The sequence below is a fragment of the Rattus norvegicus genome, chromosome 4 (genome assembly GCF_036323735.1).
Source record: "Rattus norvegicus strain BN/NHsdMcwi chromosome 4, GRCr8, whole genome shotgun sequence".
Taxonomy (NCBI): domain Eukaryota; kingdom Metazoa; phylum Chordata; class Mammalia; order Rodentia; family Muridae; genus Rattus; species Rattus norvegicus.
In genome coordinates, this window is record NC_086022.1 from 137,063,903 (window position 1) to 137,088,618 (window position 24,716).

Here is a 24,716-nt window from a genome sequence, read left to right on the forward strand (position 1 = left end):
CTGACCTAGGTCCCCTGCATATAGGTTATGGCTGAGTAATTTCGTGATATTGTGGGAATCCTAAGAGTGGAAGCAGTGCTGTCCCTGACTCTTTTGTGTACTTTTGGGACACTTTTCCTTGTACTGGATTACCTTGTCCAACCTTGTTATGCACCTGGTCTTATGGCCAGTTTGGTTGATGTCCCTGAGAGATAAGATAGGTTGATGTACCAGGGAAAGGAAAGGAGTTGAATCTGGGGGAGAGGGGAGGTTGTGGAGCAGAGGAAGGAGGGGAAACTTTAGTATGGACGTAATATATGAGAGAATACTCTTTTAAAGAAAGAAAAAAAGAAAAGAAAGAATAGATCTGTATTGTGTCATAATATCAAAATAAATAATAAAGAGGCCATGAATTTGAGAGATATCAAAGGGAAATATATTTGAGGACCTGAAAGAGGGGTAGATGCTGCACTTATAATCTAAAAAATAAAATACTAAAGGAACTTAAAATTCCCTAAGAAGTCAAAGAAAATACTGTGTACTTAGAGAAACATTAAAATGTTTAGTCTGTGAAGTAGTCAGCTGTGTGATACAGTCTTATTGCACTCATTCATTCTGTAATTTGGGTATTTTGCATTATTTTGAGGTTTGAATAGCATAAAATAACAATGCTACTAATAGTATTAAATCCATACCATAAGTTACATAGACAACACACACACACACACACACACACACACACACACACACACACACACACACACACACACATGCAGGCCCCTCAACACCGTGAGTAGGAGCAACTCTCTCTCTCTCTCTCTCTCTCTCTCTTTCTCTCTCTCTCTCTCTCCCTGTCTCTCTCTTTCTGTGTGTGTGTGTGTGTGTCTGTGTGTCTGTGTGTCTGTGTGTGTACATGTCTGCAGTTGAGAAAATGAGGGGAGTATAGTCAAAAAATGAGTAAAAAGTTAGAATTTAAGGTCTGTTTGGAAGTGCTCGCTCTATGATTTAGAGAAGTGGAATTCTGTGATAAGTAAAAGAGAGTAAGTAATTGGCAGAGACAACTTGGAGAGCAGACGTGGGGCTTCAGGCTTTCATTACTTATTTATTGCATTTACTCATTTATTCAGCGAATGCATAATGAATGGTACTACAGTTTGTGAAAAGGGCATTGGGAGGTGCTAGAACAAAACCAAATTCGTGTCTAGAGTTAAGCAGATGAGACCATTGTCATAAGGAGATCTTTGGAGAAGCACAAATGCTGGTGAGCTTGATTATAAGTAAATATTTATGCAGAGATGAATTAGAAATGGAGAAAATATTTGTGCCTACAGAATAATGATGTCAATAACTATAAAAATGAAAATAAATACAGGGCTCTGAAGTAAGCCGCCTGCTATTTGTAAGAAGAGCCTTGGGGATCTCAAACAAATGTGGTTAGTAAATTAACAAGGAAATGGGTCTTGTTCTCCACAGACCCTGCCTTAGCTTTGAAAGTTGAATATTGAGAATGACTCTGAGTCACATGCACTCAATTTACATTGTTGTCCTTTTTAAGGATAAACCAATATCTGTTTGCAATTTTCTAATGTGAACCTGGCTATAGTTCCTAGGAAGGTAATTTTTTCTAAGCATTTGTTTTTCTATAGCTCAGTTGAAGGCAGTAATTGTGCTTGTACTGTTTCCTCATTTTTTTGATAGCAAAATGGGAGTAATTACAATGTAACAACAGTTTAGAGTTTCAATGCAGTAAATTGTATGAGAAGTTCAGCTTATTTTTTCTCTTTTTTATTGGATATTTTTTATTTACTTTTCAAATGTTATTCCCTTTCCCAGATTCCTGTCCATAAGCTCCATATCCAATCCCCCTCCCTTTCTTGTATAAGGGTGTTCCCCCTCCCCAACCAATCCCTCTACATATCTCCCCACCAGGAACTACCCTTTACTGGAGAGTTCAGCCTTGGCAAGACCAAGAGCTACTCATCCAATTGGTGCTCAACAAGGCCATCCTCTGCTACATATGCAGCTGGAGCCACAGGTCTGTCCATGTGTACACTTTGGGTAGTGTGTTAGTCCTTGAGAGCTCTGGATGGTTGGTATTGTTTTTGTTATGGGATTGCAAACCCCTTCAGCAACTTCAATCCTTTCTCTAACTCCGCTAACTGGGAATCCATTCTCAGTTCAATGATTTGCTGCTAGCATTCACCTCTGTATTTGTCATGCTCTGGCTGAACCTCTCAGAAGACAGATATATCATGCTTCAATAAACAGGTACTTCTTGACATCATCAATATTGTCTAGTTTTGGTATATATATGCCACAGGTGGGGCAGCCGCTGAATGGCCATTCCTTCAGTCTCTGCTCCAAATTTTCTATCCATACACACTGCTATGAATTTTTTGTTCTGCATTCTAGTAGTCCTTCTTCTTGAGCTTCATCTCGTCTGTGGAATGTATCTTGGGTAATTCGAGCTTTTGGGCTAATATCCACTTATGTGTGAATGCATATCGTGTGTGTGTGTGTGTGTGTGTGTGTGTGTGTGTGTGTGTGTGTGTGCGTGTTTCTTTAGGTTTGGGTTATTTCATTCATAATATTTTCTAGTTCCATCAATTTGACTATGAATTTCATGAAGTCCTTGTTTTTAATAGCTGAGTAGTACTCCATTGTGTAGATGTACCATATTTTCTGTATCCTCTGTGGGAGGGCATCTGGGTTCTTTCCAGCTTCTGGCTATTATAAATAAGACTGCTATGAACATATTGGAGCATGTGTCTTTGTTGTATGTTGGAGCATCATTTGGGTATATGCCCAGGAGAGTTATAGCTGGATCTTCAGGTAATAGAATGTCCAATTTTCTGAGGAAATTCCAGACTGATTTCCAGAGTACTTATTCTAGTTTGCAAGACCACCAACAAGGAGGAGTGCTTCTCTTTATCCACATCATCACCAGCATTTGTTGTCACCTGAGTTTTTGATCTTAGCCATTCTGACTGGTGTGAGGTAGAAACACAGGGTTGTTTTGATTTGCATTTCCCAGATGACTAAGGATGTTGAACATTTCTTTAGGTACTTCCCAGCCATTCAATATTCCTCAGTTGAGAATTCTTTGTTTAGCTCTGTACCCCATTTTTAATATGGTTATTTGGCTCTCTGGAATCTAACTTCTTGAGTTCTTTGTATATTTTGCATATTAGTCCTCTATTGGATGGAGGGGTTGGTAAAGATCTTTTTCCAATCTGTTGGTTGCCATTTTGTCCTAATGACAGTGTTCTTTCCCTAATAGGAGCTATGCAGTTTTATGAGGTCCAATTTGTTGGTTCATGATCTTATAGCAAAAGCCATTGGTGTTTTGTTTAGGAAATTTTCCTCAGTGTCTAAGTGTTCATGGCTTTTCCCCAATTTTTCTTCTATTAGTTTGAGTGTACCTGGTTTGATGTGGAGGTCCTTGATCCACTTGGACTTATTTTTTGTATGGGGCAATAAGAATGGATCATATTTGCATTCTTCTACATGCTGACCTCCAGTTGAACCAGCAACATTTGTTGATATTTTTTTCCACTTGATGATTTTAGCTCCTTTGTCAATGATCAAGTGACCATAGGTGTGTGGTTTCATTTCAGGGTCTTCAATTCTGTTTTATTGATGTACCTGCCTATCTCTGTACCAATACCGTACAGTTTTTATCACTATTTCTCTGTAATACTGATTGAGGTCAGGAATGGAGATTCCCTAGAATCATTTATTGTTCATTTATTGAAGAGGATAGTTTTCCCTATCCTGGGTATTTTGTTATTCCAAATGAATTTGCAAATTGCTCTTTCTAACTCTATGAAGAATTGAGTTGGAATTTTGATGGGGATTGCATTGAATCTATAGATTGCTTTTGGCAAAATGGCCATGTTTACTATATTAATCCTGCCAATCCATGAGCATGTGAGGTCTTTCCATCTTCAGAGATCTTCAATTTCTTTCTTCAGAGATTTGAAATTCTTGTCATACAGGTCTTTCACTTGCTTGGTTAAAGTCACACCAAGGTATTGTATGTTATTTGTGACTATTATGAAGGGTGTCGTTTCCCTAATTTCTTTCTCAGCCTGTTCATCTTTTGTGCAGAGTTAATTTTATACCCAGCCACTTTGCTGAAGTTTTTTTTTAATCAGGCTCAGTAGCAATCTAGTGGAACTTTTGAGGTCACTTAAGTACACTATCATATCATCTGTAAATAGTGATATTTTATTTTCTTCCCTTCCAATTCGTATCCCTTTGACCTCATTTTATTGTCTGATTTCGAGTACTATATTGAATAAGTAGGGAGAGAGTGGGCAGCCTTGTCTATTTCCTGATTTAAGTGGGAGTAGGATTGCTTCAAGTTTCTCTCCAATTAGTTTGATGTTGGCTACTGGTTTGCTGTATATTGCTTTTTACAATGTTAAGATATGGGCCTTGAATTCCAGATCTTTCCGAGACTGTTAAAATGAAGGGGTGTTGAATTTTGTCAAATGCTTTCTCAGCATCTGAGATGATCATGTGGTTTTGTTTTTTTTTTTTTTTATCTTTGAGTTTGTTTACATAGTGGTTACATTGATGGATTTCCATATATTAAACCATCCCTGCATCCCTGGTATGTAGCCTACTTGATCATGATGGATGATTGTTTTCATGTGTTTTTTGATTTGGTTTGTGAGAATTTTATTGTGTATTTTTGCATTGATATTCATAAGGGAAATTAGCCTGAAGTTCTCTTCTTTCTTGGAGCTTTGTGTGGCTTATGTATAAGTGTAATTGTGGCTTCATAGAAGAAACTTGGTAGTGCTCCTTCTGTTTCTATTTTGTGGAATAGCTTGGACAATATTGGTATGAAGTCTTCTATGAAGGTCTGATAGAATTCTGCACTAAACCCATTGGTCCTGGGCTTTTTTTGGTTGGGAGACCTTTAATAACTGCTTCTATTTTTTTAGGAGTTATGGGTCTCTTTAAATGGTTTATCTGATCTTGATTTAATTGTGGTACCTCGTATCTGTCTAGAACATTGGACATTTCCTCCATATTTCCCAGTTTTGTTGAATATAGGCTTTTGGGGTAGGTTTTTATGTCTTTTTGAATTTCCTCAGATTCTGCTATTATGTTTCCGTTTTCATTTCTGATTTTGTTAATTGGATACATTCTCTTTGCCCTCTTGTTTGTTTGGCTAAGGGTTTATCTATTTTGTTGATTTTCTCAATGAAACAGTTTCTAGTTTTGTTGATTATTTGTATAGTCCTTTTTGTTTCTACTTGGTTGATTTCAGCCCCGAGTTTGATTATTTTTTTCCTGTTTATTCCTCTTGGGTGTATTTGCTTCTTTTTGTTCTAGAGCTTCTTGGTGTGCTGTCAAGCTGCTTATGCATCCTCTCTCCAGTTTCTTTTTTGAGGCTCTGAGAGCTATGAAATTTCCTCTTAACACTGCTTTCATTGCATCCCGTAGGTATGGGTATATTGTGTCTTAATTTTTATTAAATTCTAAAACGTCTTTAATTTCTTTCTTTATTTCTTCCTTGAAGAAGTTTTCATTGAGTAGAGCATTGTTTAGTTTTCCTGTATATTTGGGCTTTCTGTTGTTTTTGTTGTTATTGAAGACTAGCCTTAGTCCATGGTGATCTGATAGAATGCATGGGATTATTTCAATCTTCTTATATCTGCTGAGGCCTGTTTTCTGACTGATTATATGGTCAGTTTTGGGTAAGGTACCATGAGGTGCTAAGAAGAAGGTGTATTCTTTTGTTTTGAGATTAAATGTTCTATAAATATCTGATAAATCCATTTGTTTCATAACTTCTGGTACTTTCTCTATGTCTCTGTATAGTATCAGTTTCCATTATCTGTCCATTGATGAGAGTGAAGTGTTGAAATCTCCCACTATTATTGTGTGAGGTGCAATGTGTGCTTTGAACTTTAGTAAGGTTCCTGTTACAAATGTAGGTTCCCTTGCATTTGAGCATAGATATTCAGGATTGAGAGTTTATCTTCGTGAATATTTTATTAGATCAATATGAATTGTCCTTCCTTAACTTTTTTGATACCTTTTAGTTGCAAGTCAATTATTTTTGATATTAAAATAGCTACTCCAGCATGTTTCTTTGAACCATTTGCATACAAATTTGTTTTCTAGCCTTTTCCTTTGAGGTAGTGTTTGTCTTTGTTTCTGAAGTGTGTTTCCTATATGCAGCAAAGTTCTGGGTCCTCTTTACATATACAGTCTTTTAGTCTATGTCCTTTTATTGGGGAATTGAGTCCAGTGATGTTAAGAGATATTAAGTAATAGTGATTGTAGTTTCCTGTTATTTTTGTTTTTAGACATGAAATTATGTTTCTGTGTCTCTCTTCTACTGGTTTTGTTGCAAGGAGATTACTTTCTTACTTTTTCTAGACTTTAGTTTCCCTCCTTTTGTTGGAGTTTTCCATATATTATCATTTGTGGGGCTGGATTTGTAGAAAGATATTGTATAAATTTGGTTTTTGTCATGAAATATCTTGGTTTCTTCATCCATGTTAGTTGAGAGTTTTTCTGGATATAGTAGTCTGGGCTGGCATCTGTGTTTTCTTAGGGTCTATCTGACATCTGCCAAGGATCTTCTGGCTTTCATAGTCTCTGGTGAAAAGTCTGCTGTATTCTGATAGGTCTGCCTTTATATGTTACTTGACATTTTTCCCTTACTGCTTTTAATATTCTTTCTTTGTTTTATTCATTTGTTGTTTTGACTGTTGTGTGATGGGAGGAATTTCTCTTCTGGTCCAATCTCTTTGGACTTATGTAGGCTTCTTGTATGTTCATGGGCATCTCTTTCCTTAGGTTAGGGAAGTTTTCTTCTATAATTTTGTTGACAATATTTCTGGCCATTTAAGTTGGGAGTCTTTGTTCTCTTCTATACCTATTATCCTTAGGTTTGATCTTCTCATTGTGTCCTGGATTTCCTGGATGTTTAGAATTGGGAGCTTTTTGCATTTTACATTATCTTTGATGATTGTATTAATGCTTTTATGATATTTTCTGCCTTTGAGAGTCTCTCTTTTATCTCTTGTATTCTGTTGGTGATGCTTGCATTTATGACTCCTGATCTCTTCCCTAGGTTTTCTAGGTTCTCCAGGGTTGTCTCCCTGTGTACTTTCTTTATTGTTTCTATTTCCATATTTAAATCCTGAATGGTTTTGTTTACCTGTTTCGTTGTGTTTTCCTGGAATTCTTTAAGGAATTTTTGTGTTTTCTCTTTAAGGGCTTATACTTGTTTAACTGTGTTTTCCTGTATTTCTCTAAAGGAGTTATTTATGTCTTTCTTAAATTCCTCAATAACCATCATTAGGTGTGAGTATAAATCCAAATCTTGCTTTTCCAATGTGTTTGGATATCCAGTGTTTTTTTTTTGGTGGGAGAACTGGGCTATGATGTTGCCAATAGTATTGGTTTCTCTTTCTTAGTTTCGTGAATTTGCCTCTTGCCATCAGATTGTCTCTGGTGTTAGCTTGTCTTGATTTCTCTGACAGTGGCTTGACCCTGCTTTAAGCCTGTGTGTTAGTACTCCTGTAGACCTTTTTTCTTTCAGCTTGATCTGTGAATAGAGAGATGCTCCTGTGTTTGTGTGTACTGAAGCCTCCAGTCAGGTTGTTTAGAGCAGAAGAATTTGTCTAACCTCTGTTTTCAGGTATGTCAGCACTCCAGGTGATTGGCTTTCGGTTCTCAGTGGAGGCAGAAACCACAGGGTCCTGCCCTTAACTACTCCTAGTTTCCAGTATTCAGAGGGCCCTAGGCTGGTTTATCTTGGATCAGCAATGTGCCAGAAGTGGTTGTGTCCTCTGAGCTCTCAGAAGTCTGCACTTCTGAGAGTCCAGCTCTTTTCTCCATGGGATGTGGGTACAGAGAGCTGTGGTAATGGTTTAGTTCTGGCTTCAGGCAGAAACAGAAGGGTCCTGCCCTTGAATGCTTCTAGGTCCCCATATCCAGAAGGCATTAGGCAGGTTCCTCTTGTACCAGGAATGTGAGCAGAAGTGGTGGTCTCCCCTGAGCTCTCAGGATTGTCCACAGTTCTGAGAGTCCAGCTATATCCCCCACAGGATTTGGGTATAGAGAGCTGTTACATCAGTTCAGCTCTGGGCTGAGGCAGAAACCAGAAGTGTCCTGTCCCAGATGACTTCTGCCTTTATGTGTTCTGAGGCTACCAGGTGTGTTTCTTGGAGCAGAAAAATTGATCTTACCTTTGTTCTCAGGTGTGTCTGTTCTCCTGGCAACTCAAGAAGTCCAACTTATGTCCTGGCATAAAAATGGATTCAAAAAATGTTACTGTTATTCATACCAGCTGACTTTACTATTTTATTTTCAGCACTATAGTTTGAAACTGACACTTTGTATGTGCCAGACAAGTACTTGAGCACATAGCTACTTCTCCAGGCCTTTGTTTTATTTTTTAAGGGAGGGTCTAAATTTCCAAGTCTACTTTGAGCTCATTCCGTACACCAGACTGACCTTGAATTTGTAATATCCATCCTTTGGCATCCCAAGGGGAAGGAGTTCTAGGCTGTGCCACTGGGCCTGAATAATTTCAATCATATTTTGCAACTTTTAATTTTTTTCTGAAACACTTTTGAAATAACGATAACTATCCCATCACTTGAGACAATTTTCAAAAGAGAAGTAATATGAGAATGTGCACAGAATTCTGAACTGCTAAAAATTGCAAAGTTAGTTTTAAGAGTGAAATTGTCTTGGAAGAAGGAAACAATTTTTTCCAAACCTAGTAAATGACTATTAATATAATTTAGGTTATTCTGTGATCCCATAATGCCCAACAAATTCTTATAGTTTGCATTATGGAGATACTGTGGCATAGAATGAAGTATGGGCTTTTAATTCTGCCTCTTAATGGACAAATGAGAAGAAATTGTATTTGTGTGAAATATGAGATGAACATGAGATGAAAACATAAGATTGTTGGCTTTCTGTTGTTGTAATGAAACATAGACCAAAAACATCTTGGGGAAAAAAAGGGTTTATCTTACAATTAATGATGCAGCTTATAGCCTGAGACATTATGAACTGCCTAGTACATTGAGGGAAAACAAGACAGGTACTCAGGACAGGAGCCTAAAGGCTGGAACTAAAGTAGAAATGTAGATGATACGCGGCCTTATTTATAATAGCCAGAAGCTGGAAAGAACCCAGATGCCCTTCAACAGAGGAATTGATACAGAAAATGTGGTACATCTACACAATGGAATATTACTCAAAACAACGACTTTATGAAATTTGTAGGCAAATGGTTGGAACTGGAAAATATCATCCTGAGTGAGGTAACCCAATCACAGAAAAACACACATGGTATGCACTCATTGATAAGTGGCTATTAGCCCAAATGCTTGAATTACCCTAGATGCCTAGAACAAATGAAACTCAAGACGGATGATCAAAATGTGAACGCTTCACTCCTTCTTTAAAAGGGGAATAAGAATACCCTTGACAAGGAATAGAGAGGCAAAGATTAAAACAGACACAGAAGGAACACCCATTCGGAGCCTGCCCCACATGTGGCCAATACATATACAGCCATCCAATTAGACAAGATGGATGAAGCAAAGAAGTGCAGGCAGACAGGAGCCGGATGTAGATCACTCCTGAGGGACACAGCCAGAATACAGCAAATACAGAGGCGAATGCCAGCAGCAAACCACTGAACTGAGAATAGGACCCCCGTTGAAGGAATCAGAGAAAGAACTGGAAGAGCTTGAAGGGGCCCATGACCCCATATGTACAACAATGCCAAGCAACCAGAGCTTCCAGGGACTAAGCCACTACCTAAAGACTATACATGGACTGACCCTGGACTCTGACCTCATAGGTAGCAATGAATATCCTAGTAAGAGCACCAGTGGAAGGGGAAGCCCTGGGTCCTACTAAGACTGAACCCCCAGTGAACTAGTTTGTTGGGGGGAGGGTGGCAATGAGGGGAGGATGGGGAGGGGACCACCCATAAAGAAGGGGAATGGAATGGATTAGGGGGATGTTTGCCCGGAAACTGGGAAAGGGAATAACACTCGAAATGTATATAAGAAATACTCGTTAATAAAAAAAAAAAAGAAATGTAGATGATAGCTGGAAACAGATTTCTGGCTTACTTTTCATAATTTGCTCACCTTACTTTCTATACAACCCAGGACCACTTGCCTAGGGGTGGCACCACCTACAGTAGACTGAGCCTTTCCATTCTCATATCAACCATTAATCAAGAAAATTCCACACATCATACTTACAAGCCAGCCTGATGAAGGCAATTCCTCAATTATTGCTCCTTATTCTTGGGTGACTCTAGTTTATTTTAAGATGTGAATAGCTAATCAGCACAGACAAATTTTCTTTAATTTGTCTGAACACAACAAAAAAACAAAAGACTGAGGACTTTGAAGAAAAAAGGGGGAGGAGAGAATCTCTTCTGTACCTCTGCCACCACACAAGAGGTCAGACTGGCTCTTCTCCATTCACATCATCATGGTAAGCTCCTCTTTGTCAAACAATCATGGTCCCTCTCTTATTTTTAATTCTTATACTCATGAAGCTCCTCTCTAGGCTTTAAAGGGCAGCTACTCTTCTTCCTGTCTAAGACCCTTTCATGTTTATATCTCTGTAAATTGTATTATTTCTGACTAATAATTCCTCTCTCATCTCTAGACCAAATATACCCTTTAGGACTTTTCAAACAAATTTCATTAAAAGGAATGATGTGTCTACTTCCTTTCTGGACAAATCTCCTACTCTTACCCTATCATAACATTATAATATTTTACTGACACAGGATATGTAAACAAGCTCATGTGTATTCTTGAATGGGATTATAAAAAATTACTGGAGGTTTGGGTCTTCTTGCCCAGGTCTTGTACATAGAAAGCCTCAAATCTTTATGTGTACCTTAACTCCAGGAATATCAATGGGGCTTCTTGGAGAAGAAAAATAACCTTCAGGTATGTAGTAAAATATTCATATAATAGTCTCATGACAAAGGGATGTTTCAAAGAGAAGATTTTACCCAGCATTTCTGTATCAAAAATTAGTCTTTCCAATATGACTTCTTCTGGTATTTTTGTTTTGTCTTAGGAGAAAAGCTGTGTCTCTGGACAAATATATACCAAAATTCAGTTCAGACACACAGACTTTTCAGAAAACTAAGAATACATCAAAAGATTACATAGCACCTCTTTCCTGCAATGATCATTCTGTCAGGAGATACCCTTCAGTAATAGTTGACTACAAATAAACGAACAGAAAACACAGAAGGCCCTAAGATAGAAATGGGGAAAATAAAGTCTACAAAGTATTCAAAATGAACATAGAAAAATTGGAAGAGTAGCATCAGAAAATCTCACACAGAACCTACTGAAGAGCCAAGTTACACAAAATCCTAATTCCCCATTTCCTACCAGGTAAGAAAAACACTTTCAGCTTTTATCAAAATGATACAGTCATTCTAAAAGACAAGTAAAATATAGTCTGAGGAAACAATGTAATAGAATCAGACTCAGATAAGATAGAGAAGTGGGAGCAATTTCACAGAAAATCTATTATGAAGGTAAGGCCTCTTGTAGATAAAGAACGAAGACAAGCAAGAATAAACAAGTAAGACTATGCCATGATGTCACCAATACTAATGAATGTCAGGTACTACTTCTAAGACCCAGTCCCTATAGGCTCTTTAACAGGAAATATACTGTGGTCTCCCTTTCCTATCTAACCTCATCCCAAAGGGATCACAAAGATCTTCTCCCCCAATCTTCCTTCTGCTGATTAATACCATTCTCCCAGCCTCCAAAGCCAATAGGCATCTAATGGGGACACACCAGCTAAACAGGATAGAGAAGGAGGTAACCTGAAGACCACTCCTATCTCCTCTCTAAATCTAATCCTCCAGTCTTGTCCTCAGGATTGCAAGAGAAAATCAACCAGTCTCACTTCCTTACTGCCCACATGCCTTGTGAATCCAACAACCATCCCCTTTAACATCCTTTCTGATACTTTGTCACTCTGTCTTAGCCTCTAACTATAGCAGGTACTCTCTGATAACCCACAGACCACTCCTGACAATTTATCAGGCAGGCTGTATGAAGGCTTTCTCTTCTTTCTGTGTTACTCCAGAGTCAATTCCCCAGTCTCATGCCCACTGCAAAAGTGCACCAGCTGCAGCTTTCCTTTCCCCTTGCCCATATCTCCTGTGGATTCACAGTCCATCTCCTTTTAACCTCTTCCAAACTCAGTCATTTTCCATAACCCTGAACCCCAGTAAGCACCTCATGCAGATCCTAAGAAAGTCCTTCCAGGGCAACACGCAGGCTGATGGTAGACACACATCTTTCTTTCTGCTCCTGAGAACCATTACCCCCACTCTTGTCCAAAGCTCTGTAGCAGAAATCATGCATCAGTCTCCCTTTTCTTTTTTTTCCCTGACCCCACCCCAAGGGTGTATAAAGACCTTCTATCACAATTTTATTTCTCCCAACTCATCCTAGTATCCAAACCTCCAACAACAGCAGGCTTTCCCTGTGAACACACCACCAGAACAGACCAGTAAAACAGGCAACTCATCACTCTATCTGAAACTCCAAAGAGAAAACAGAAACCATGAGGAAAAAAACCAACCAAACAAACAAACCAAAAAAACAAACAACAACAAAATGCTCACCAAACAATATAGAACCAGAATCAGCACCTAGACCTATAATCATTGCAAACCCAGATATCTAGATACCAGAGTACAATCAATACAATCAATAACAACCAGGGCAATGTGTCTCCATTAGAGCCCAGCTATGTTACCACAGCAAGCAGTGAATATTCCAAAAGAGCTAAGGCACAAGAAGTCCTTAAAACTACCTGTATAAAGGTGATAGAGGTTCTTAAATTTAAAAAATGAATGAGTCCATTAAGGAAAGCCAAGAAAACATAAAGGAACAGTGAAAGGAATCTTCACACCCATAAAGAAGGGGAGGGGGAGGGATTAGGGGAATGTTTGCCTGGAAACCCTGGAAACCGGGAAAGGAAATAACACTCAAAATGTATATAAGAAATACTCAAGTTAATAAAAAAAAATAGAAAGTAGAAGTAGAAGCAAGAAAGAAAACAAACTCAAGGATTCTGGAAATGAACAATTTAGGAATTCAAATAAAATTACAAATGGAAGGTTCACCAACAGAATACAAGAGATAGAAAAAAATCTCAGGCATTGAAGACGCAATAGAAGAAATCTATTCATCAGGTAAATCAAATATTAAATTAAAAATTCTTAACTCAAATCATCTGAGAAATTTTATAACACAATGAAAAGACCAAACTTAAGCATAATAGAAATAGAGGAAGGGAGAAGAAACCCAACTCAAAAGTCCCAGAAAACAGTTCTAAAAACATGATTTTTTTAACCTAAATAAATATTAACTCTAATGGTATAAAAAGCATACAGAGAGTTCTCTGCACCTAAATCCCGTGGGAGGGAGAGCTTAACCTTCAGAGAGGCAGACACGCCTGGGAAACCAGAAGAGACTACACTCTGCCCACATCTCTGACTCCAGAGGAAAACACCAAATGCCATCTGAGACTCTGGTGCACAGGGGCTCCCAGAAAGGGCAGCACAGGTCCTCCTGGTTGCTACCCCCGCGGAGAGCTCATAAGCAACACCCCACGAGCAAACTTGAGCCTCTGGTCCACAGGTAAGACCAACTTTTCTGCTCCAAGCGACCTGCCTGGTGAACTCAGAGCACAGGCCCACAGGAACAGCTGAAGACCTGTAGATAGGAAAAACTACACGCCCAAAAGCAGAACACTCTGTTCCCATAACTGTTTGAAAGAAAAGAGGAAAACAGGTCTACAATACCCCTGATGCACAGGCTTATAAGACAGTCTACTCACTGTCAGAAATAGAAGAACAAAGTAACACTAGAGATAATCTGATGGAGAGAGGCAAGCACAGGAACCCAAGCAACAGAAACCAAGACTACACGGCATCATCAGAGCCTAATTCTCCCACCAAAGCAAACACAGAATATCCAAACACACCAGAAAAGCAAGCTCTAGATTCAAAATCATATTTGATCATGATGCTGGAGGACTTCAGGAAAGACATGAAGAACTCCCTTAGAGAAATGCAGGAAAACATAAATAAACAAGTAGAAGCCTACAGAGAGGAATCACAAAAATCCCTGAATGAATTCTAGGAAAACACAATCAAACAGTTGAAGGAATTAAAAATGGAAATAGAAGCAATCAAGAAAGAACACATGGAAACAACCCTGGATATAGAAAAACAAAAGAAGAGAAGAGGAGACATAGATACAAGTTTCACCAACAGAATACAAGAGATGGAAGAGAGAATCTCAGGAGCAAAAAATTCCATAGAAATCATCGTCTCAACTCTCAAACATAATGTAAAGCAGAAAAAGATACTGGTCCAAAACATACAGGAAATCCAGGACTCAATGAGAAGATCAAACCTAAGGATAATAGGTATAGAAGAGAGTGAAGACTCCCAGCTCAAAGGACCAGTAAATATCTTCAACAAAATCATAGAAGAAAATTTCCCTAACCTAAAGAAAGAGATACCCATAAGCATACAAGAAGCCTACAGAACTCCAAATAGATTGGACCAGAAAAGAAACACCTCCTGTCACATAATAGTAAAAACACCAAATGCACAAAATAAGGAAAGAATATTAAAAGCAGTAAGGGAAAAAAGTCAAGTAACATATAAAGGCAGACCTATCAGAATCACACCAGACTTTTCGCCAGAGACTGTGAAAGCCAGAAGATCCTGAACAGATGTCATACAGACCCTAAGAGAACACAAATGCCACCCCAGGTTACTGTATCCTGCAAAACTCTCAATTAACGTAGATTGAGAAACAAAGATATACCATGACAAAACCAAATTTACACAATATCTTTCTATAAATTGAGCACTGCAAAGGATAATAAATGGTAAAGCCCAACATAAGGAGGAAAGCTACACCCTAGAAAAAGCAAGAAACTAATCGTCCTGGCAACAAAACAAAGCGAAGAAAAACACACAAACATAACTTCACATCCAAATATGAATATAACAGGAGACAATAATCACTATTCCTTTATATCCCTCAACATCAATGGTCTCAACTCCCCAATAAAAAGACAGATTAACACACTGGATACGCAGTGAGGACCCTGCATTTTACTGCCTACAGGAAACACACCTCAGAGACAAAGACAGACAATACCTCAGAGTGAAAGGCTAGAAAACAATTTTCCAAGCAAATGATCGGAAGAAGCAAGCTGGAGTAGCCATTCTAATATCAAATAAAATAAAATTTCAACTAAAAGTCATCAAAAAAGATAAGGAAGAACACTTCATATTCATCAAAGGAAAAATCCACCAAGATGAACTCTCAATCCTAAATATCTATGCCCCAAATACAAGGGCACCTACATACATAAAAGAAACCTTACTAAAGCTCAAAACACACATTGCACCTCACATAATAATAGTAGGAGATTTCAACACCCCACTCTCATCAATGGACAGATCATGGAAACAGAAATTAAACAGAGACGTAGACAGACTAAGAGAAGTCATGAACCAAATGGACTTAACAGATATTTATAGAACATTCTATTCTAAAGAGAAAGGATATACATTCTACTCAGCTTCTCATGGTACTTTCTCCAAAATTGACCATATAATTGGTCAAAAAACGGGCTTCAACAAGTACAGAAAGATAGAAATAATCCCATGCATGCTATCAGACCACCACGGCCTAAAGCTGGCCTTCAATAACAATAAGGGAAGAACGCCCACATATACGTGGAAGTTGAACAATGCTCTACTCAACAATAACCTGGTCAAGGAAGAAATAAAGAAAGAAATTAAAAACTTTTTAGAATTTAATGAAAATGAAGGTACAACATACCCAAACTTATGGGACACAATGAAAGCTGTGCTAAGAGGAAAACTCATAGCGCTGAGTGCCTGCAGAAAGAAACATGAGAGAGCATATGTCAGCAGCTTGACAGCACACCTAAAAGCTCTAGAACAAAAGGAAGCAAATACACCCAGGAGGAGTAGAAGGCAGGAAATAATCAAACTCAGAGCTCAAATCAACAAAGTAGAAACAAAAGGACCATAGAAAGAATCAACAGAACCAAAAGTTGGTTCTTTGAGAAAATCAGCAGGATAGATAAACCCTCAGCCAGACTAACATGAGGACACAGAGAGTGTAACCAAATTAACAAAATCAGAAATGAAAAGGGAGATATAACTACAGATTCAGAGGAAATTCAAAAAATTATCAGATCTTACTACAAAAGTCTATATTCATCAAAACTTGAAAATCTGCAGGAAATGGACAATTTCCTAGACAGATACCAGGTACTGAAGTTAAATCAGGAAAGGATAGACCAGTTAAACAACCCCATAACTCCTATGGAAATAGAAGTAGTTATTAAAGGTCTCCCAACCAAAAAGAGTTCAGGGCCAGACGGGTTTAGTACAGAATTCTATCAGACCTTCATAGAAGACCTCATACCAATACTATCCAAACTATTCCACAAAATTGAAACAGATGGAGCACTACCAAATTCCTTCTATGAAGCCACAATTACTCTTATACCTAAACCACATAAAGACCCAACAAACAAAGAGAACTTCAGACCAATTTCCCTTACGAATATCGACGCAAAAATACTCAATAAAATTCTCGCAAACCAAATGAATCCAAGAGGACATCAAAACAATCATCCACCATGATTAAGTAGACTTCATCCCAGGCATGCAGGGATGGTTTAATATACGGAAAACCATCAATGTGATCCATTATATAAACAAACTGAAAGAACAAAACCATATGATCATTTCATTAGATGCTGAGAAAGCATTTGACAAAATTCAAAACCCCTTCATGATAAAAGTCCTGGAAAGAATAGGAATTCAAGGCCCATACCTAAACACAGTAAAAGCCATATACAGCAACCAGCTGCTAACATTAAACTAAATGGAGAGAAACCTGAAGCCATCCCACTAAAATAAGGGACTAGACAAGGCTGCCCACTCTCTCCCTACTTATTCAATATAGTTCTTGAAGTTCTAGCCAGAGCAATCAGACAACAAAAGGAGATCAAAGGGATAGAGATTGGAAAAGAAGAAGTCAAAATATCACTATTTGCAGATGATATGATAGTATATTTATGTGATCCCAAACGTTCCACCAGAGAACTACTAAAGCTGACAAAAAACTTCAGCAAAGTGGCTGGGTATAAAATTAACTCAAATAAATCAGTAGCCTTCCTCTACACAAAAGAGAAACAAGCTGAGAAAGAAATTAGGGAAATGACACCCTTCACAATAGACCCAAATAATATAAAATACCTCGGTGTGACTTTAACCAAGCAAGTAAAAGATATGTACAATAAGAACTTCAAGACTCTGAAGAAAGAAATTGAAGAAGACCTCAGAAGATGGAAAGATCTCCCATGCTCATGGATTGGCAGGATTAATATAGTAAAAATGGCCATTTTACCAAAAGCAATCTACAGATTCAATGCAATCCCCATCAAAATACCAATCCATTTCTTCAAAGAGTTAGACAGAACAATTTGCAAATTCATCTGGAATAACAAAAAACCCAGGATAGCTAAAACTATCCTCAACAATAAAAGGACTTCCGGTGGAATCACTATCCCTGAACTCAAGCAGTATTATAGAGCAATAGTGATAAAAACTGCATGGTATTGGTACAGAGACAGACAGATAGACCAATGGAACAGAATTGAAGACCCAGAAATGAACCCACACACCTATGGGCACTTGATTTTTGACGAAGGAGCCAAAACTATCCAGTGGAAAAGTGAGAGCATTTTCAGCAAATGGTGCTGGTTCAACTGGAGGGCAACATGTAGAAGAATGCAGATCGATCCATGCTTATCACCCTGTATAAAGCTTAAGTCCAAGTGGATCAAGGACCTCCACATCAAACCAGATACAATTAAACTAATAGAAGAAAAACTAGGGAAGCATCTCGAACACATGGTCACTGGAAAAAATTTCCTGAACAAAACACCAATGGCTTATGCTCTAAGATCAAGAATCGACAAATGGGATCTCATAAAACTGCAAAGCTTCTGTAAGGCAAAGGACACTGTGGTTAGGACAAAACGGCAAGCAACAGATTGGGCAAAGATCTTTATCAATCCTACAACAGATAGAGGCCTTATATCCAAAATATACAAAGAACTCAAGAAGTTAGATCGCAGGGAGACAAATAACCCTATTAAAAAATGGGGTTCAGAGCTAAACAAAGAATTCAGAGCTGAGGAATACTGAATGGCTGAGAAACACCTAAAGAAATGTTCAACATCTTTAGTCATAAGGGAAATGCAAATCAAAACAACCCTGAGATTTCACCTCATACCAGTGAGAATGGCTAAGATCAAAAACTCAGGTGACAGCAAATGCTGGCGAGGATGTGGAGAAAGAGGAACACTCCTCCATTGTTGGTGCGATTGCAGACTGGTACCACCATTCTGGAAATCAGTCTGGAGGTTTCTCAGAAAATTGGACATTGAACCACCTGAGGACCCAGCTATATCCCTCTTAGGCATATACCCAAAAGATGCCCTAACATATAACAAAGATACGTGCTCCACTATGTTCATAGCAGCCTTATTTATAATAGCCAGAAACTGGAAAGAACCCAGATGCCCTTCAACAGAGGAATGGTACAGAAAATGTGGTACATCTACACAATGGAATATTACTCAGCTCTCAAAAACAATGCCTTTATGAAATTCATAGCCAAATGTTTGGAACTTGAAAATATCATCCTGAGTTAGGTAACCCAATTACAGAAAAACACACACGGTATGCACTCATTCATAAGTGGATATTAGTCCAAATTCTTGAATTACCCTAGATGCATAGAGCACATGAACCTCAAGACAGACTATCAAAATGTGAATGCTTCACTCCTTCTTTAAAAGAGGAACAAGAATACCCTTGGCAGGGAATAGATCGGCAAAGATTAAAACAGACACAGAAGGAACACCCATTCAGAGCCTGCCCCACATGTGGCCCATACATATATAGCAACCCAATTAGACAAGATGGATGAAGCAAAGAAGTGCAGGCTGACAGGAGCCGGATGTAGATCTCTCCTGAGAGACACAGCCAGAATACAGCAAATACAGTGGCGAATGCCAGCAGCAAAACACTGAACTGAGAATAGGACCCCCCATTGAAGGAATCAGAGAAAGAACTGGAAGAGTTTGAAGGGCCTGGAGACCCCACTGGAGACCCCATATGAACAACAATGCCAAGCAACCAGAGCTTCCAGAGACTAAGCCACTACCTAAAGACTGTACATGGACTGACCCTGGACTCTGACCTCATAGGCAGCAATGAATATCCTAGTAAGATCACCAGTAGAAGGGGAAGCCCTTGGTTCTGCTAAGACTGAACCCCCAGTGGACGTGATTGTTGAGGGGGAGGGCAGCAATGGGGGGAGGATGGGGAGGGGAGCACCCATAAAGAAGGGGACGGGGAGGGGTTAGGGGGATTTTGGCCAGGAAACCGGGAATGGGAATAACACTTGAAATGTAAATAAGAAACACTTAAATTAATAAAAAAATTAATAAAAAAGCATACAGAACACAAAACAGATTGGACCAGAAAACAATGTCCCCTCACACATAATAATCAAAACACTAACTTGAAGTGGAAATTTTGTATTTCTTTAGAACTCAGTGGTGTCATATGATGCTTTTCTGCAAACTGTCCTATGAGAGGATGTTTTAGATGATGCAGATATTTAGAAATATGTTTTTCTAAGAACAGACATGTGTTTTCCTAGAAGAAGCCCAGAAAAAGGGCACATGATATTTTGCTAGGGTAAAACAGGTAACTCACAGCCATTACCCTATCTGAAACTCCAAAGAGAAAACAGAAACCAGGAAGAAAAAAACCAACAAAACAAAATTGAACAAACAAATAAACAACAACAACAACAAAAGTAAATGCTTAAAAGAACACATGATGTTTGGAATGGATAAAAATATAACCTAACAGAAATTGGACTATTCTGTTTAGTATTGGTATGCCTTCTTTGCTGGTCTTCATTGGACTTTGCTAGTGTTGATCTTCAGGTATGAAGCTCTATGGTATTGGTTTGCCTTACCATTCTTTGCTGATCATTGTTTCTCATTATTTCATAGGGAGAAATACCACTACAGAACTTGTGGTGCTATTCAGAAGATTCTTGTTGCTTCTGTAGACTCAGGCCCATTAGCAGAGTCTTGGTATGTCTTCTGGAAATACAACATCTTACCTGCTGTTGCTGATTCTTGCATTGAGCTGTTGTGGCTGATTCATTTTTGCCTCACCTGGGGATCCATCCCATATGCAGACACCAAACCCAGACACTATTGCTGATGCCAAGAAGTGCTTGCTGACAGGAGCCTGGTATAGCTGTCTCCTGGGAGGCTCTGCCAGAGCCTAATGAATACGGATGCAGATTCTCGCAGTCAGCCATTAGACTGAGCACAGGGAGCCCAATGGAGGAGTTAGGGGAAGGACTGAGGGAGCTAAATGGGTTTGCAACACCATAGGAAAATCAACACTATCAACATACCAACCCTCTGCCCCCAGCTCCCAAAAACTAATCTCCAACCAAAGAGTACACATGGAGAGACCCATTGCTCCAGCTGCATGTAGCAGAGGATTGTCTTATCTGGCAGCAGTGGGAGGGGAGGCCCTTAGTCCTGTGAAATCTTGACACAGCATAGGGGAATGCTAAGATGGTGAGGTGGAAGTAGTGGGTGGGTGGGGAGCACTTGCATAGAAGCAGGAGGGAGGGTTTATAGGATAGGGGAGTGGAAACCAGGAAGTGGGCTAACATTTCAAATGCAAATAAATAAAATAACCAATAAATTTTTTTGAAAAGTGGGCTTCGTAAAACTAAGCCTGCATTATGTAGAACAAAGAAGAAACATTAAAAGGTGGAAGGAAAAAAACAAGTAACACATAAATGCAGACCTATTAAAATTACACCTGACTTCTCTATAGAGACCTTAAAATCCAGAAGGTCCTGAACAGATATGCTGAATGCTGCAAGATACCACAGGTACCATCCAGCACTATTATATCCAGCAAAATTTTAGTCACCATACATTGAGAAAATGACAAGTAAATTTAAACAATGCCTATCTACGTATCCACATATATAAGGAGCTTAACTATATCTATGAAAACACAGAAAATAAATAATCACAGACCAGCAAAATGAAAAGAAGGAACACACACACACACACACACACACACACACACACACACACACACATACACACATACACACATACCCCACCCCTACCCCCACCAACAATAACAATAACAAACAACAACAAAATAATTGGAACCAGCAATCATTGGTCACTGATATCTCTCAATATCAGTGGAGTAGGAAATGGGGCAGAATTTGAGGGAAGGGCATATCAGTGACTAGTACAAATTCAGACCCATATCATGAGAGGGAGCCCATGCTTGGCACTACTGATTGTATTCTGTAATACTTGCAGACAGGAGCCTAGCATAACTGTTATCAGAGAAGCCTCACCTAGCAACTGATGTTAACTGATGCAGAGACCCACAGCCAAATATTAAGTTGAGCTTGGGGAATCCTGTAGAAAAGGGGAAGGAAGGATTTATGGAGCCATATGGGTCAAGAACACCACAAGAAAACCTACAGAGCCTACTAAACTGGACCAATGGAGTCTCATGGAGACTGAATTGCCAACTACAGAGCATGAATGGGGTCAACCTAGGCCCTTTGCACATACGTAACAACAGTCTACTGGATCTTCATTTGGGATTCCTAAAGTGAGAGCTGGGGCTGCCTCTGATAAAACTTTCTGCCTTTATATACCTTTCTTCTAATTTGGCTGCCTTTTCTAGCCTCAGTGGAAGAGAGTATACCTAGTATTGCTGTAGTTTGATATGCCAGGGCCATTTGCTGTACATGGGAAACCTTCCCTTTTCTAGGGAGAAGAGGGGAGTGGTGCATGGGGGAGAGAAAATGAGAGGAAAGGACTAAGAGGAGAGAGGGAAAGCTGCTATTAAGATGAAAAGTGAATAATTTAGTTAAAAAATATCAACAGAAAACAATTATAAACCAATTTTCCCTTGAACATAGATGCAAAACTAATAAAATACTTGCAAATCAAATCCCCAATAATACACCAAAAGGATCATCTACTATTACCAAGTAAGCTTCATCCAAGTGATTCAAGGATGATTCAATATATGTAAATCTATAAATGTAACCCATCATATAAATAAACTGAAAGACCCATCCCACATAAACAACAGATGGTCAAAGGGTTCTGACAAAATCTGACACCCCTTCATGATAAAAGATTGGGAGATATTAGAGATACAAGAAACATACCAAATAATAATAAATGAAATTCGCACCAAAACTATAACCATCATCAAATGAAATGGATAGAAACTCAAAACAATAGCATTAAAATCCAATTATACTACAATTCTAAGACAAGGTTGTCCACTCTCTCTATACCCATAAAACATAGTACCTGAAGTCTTAGCTAGAGCAATAAGTGAACTAAGAGAGAACAAGGAGATGTTATTGGAAAGAAAGAAGTCAAGTATAATTATTTGAAGATGACAGAATACTATACATAATTAACCCTAGAAGATTGGACCAGAGACCTCGTACAACCGATATAAACCCTTTGAGCAAAATAGCTGGATACAAGGTTAACTCAAAAATATCAGAAGCACTCCTATATAGGTGTAAAAAATGGATTGAGAAAGAAATCAGGGAAACAAAAGCCTCTTGGTTAGGTAATTAACCAAGAAATTGAAAGTCTTGTATAATAAAAACATAAAGTCTTATTTGTACTTTTTATCTTTATTTTTCATTCCAGATTTTATTCCCCTCTCAGTGGCCCACCCTTCGACTGTTTCACATCCCATACCTGTTCCCTGCCCCACTTTCACCATGAGTTTCTCCCTCCAACCCACCAGACCTCAAATTCCCTGGGGTCTCCTGTCTCTTGAGTGTTAGGTTCATCTGTCACTGAACCCAGACCTAGGAGTCCTCTGCTGTATATGTGTTGAGGTTCTCATATCAGCTGGTATATTCTGCCTGGTTGGTCATCCAGGGCCTGAGAGATCTCAGGGGTCCAGGTTAATTAAGACTGCTAGTCCTCCTACAAGGTTGCCCTCCTCCTCAGCGTCTTCCAGCTTTTCCCTAATTCAGAGGTCAACAGATTCTGTCCATTGGTAGAGTGCAAATGTTTGCATCTGACTCTTTCAGCTGCTTGTTGGGTCTTTTGGAAGGTAGTCATGATAGGTCCCTTTTTGTGAGCACTCCATGGTCTTAGCAATAATGTTAGGTCTTGGGGCCTCCGCTTGAGCTGGATCACACTTTGGGCTTGTCACTAGATCTTTTCTCCAGACTTTTCCTCATTTCCATCCCTGCAGTTTTTTCAGACAGGAACAATTATGGGTCAGAGTTTTGACTGTGGGATAGCAACCCATCCCTTACTTGATGCCCTGTCTTTCTTAGAGAGGTAGGCTCTACAAGTTCCCTCTCCCCACTGTAGGGCATTTTATCTAAGGTTCCTCTCTGAATCTTGAAAGTCTCTCACTACTGAAGTCTCTGGTATATTCTGGAGGGCCCTCCCAACCTCCTACCTCCCGAGGTTGGCTGTTTCTATTCTTTCTGCTGGCCCACAGGGCTTCAGTCCTTTTCACCCACCCAATACCAGATCATGTTTCTCTCTCCTCTCCCCACCTTTCTCCCTTTCCCTCCAAGGTCCCTTCCTCCCTCTCCCCTTGTAATTGCTTTCTTCTCCCTCCCAACCCAGATTGAGGCATCCTCACTTTTGCCCTTCAGTTTGCTGACCTTTTTGAGTTCTGTGAACTATATCTTGAGTATTCTGTACTTTTTTTTCTTTTTGGCTAATGTCCACTTATTAGTGAGTACAAACCATGCCTGTTCCTTTGGGTCTGAGTTACCTCACTCAGGATGATATTTTCTAGTTCCATCCATTTGTCTGCAAAACTCAGAATGACCTTACTGTTAATAGCTGAGAAGTATTCCACTGTGTAAATGAACCACATAAACCTTTCAAGAAAAAAATTGAAAGAATATATTAGAAAACGGAATGACACCCATAAGGAAGGGGAGGGGGGAGGGGGATGTTTTCCCGGAAACCGAAGAATTATTATTAAGTATTAAATAAATTAAAAAAAAAACAAAAAAAAAGAAAACGGAATGATCTCCCATGCCTGTGTACCAGTAGGATTAGCATCGTAAATATGGCCATATACTGAAAACAATCTACACATTACATGAAATCCATATCAAAATTCCAAAGGAGTTTTTAAAGATATTGAAAGGCAATTTTTAACTTCTCATGGAAAACTCTGGATAGCTAAAATACTTCTGAATATAAAAAACTGCTAGCGGTCTCATTATTCCTGATTTCAAGCTATACCACAGAGGCATGGTAATAAAAACCACATGGTATTGGCATAAAATAGACACATTGTCTAGTGAGAAGCCCAAAGTGGGATCCAGCTCAAGGGGAGAATGGATGGAACTGGAAAACATCATCCTAAGTGAGGTAACCCAGTCACAAAAGAACACACATGGTATGCACTCTCTGATAAGTGGACATTAGCCAAAAAGAAG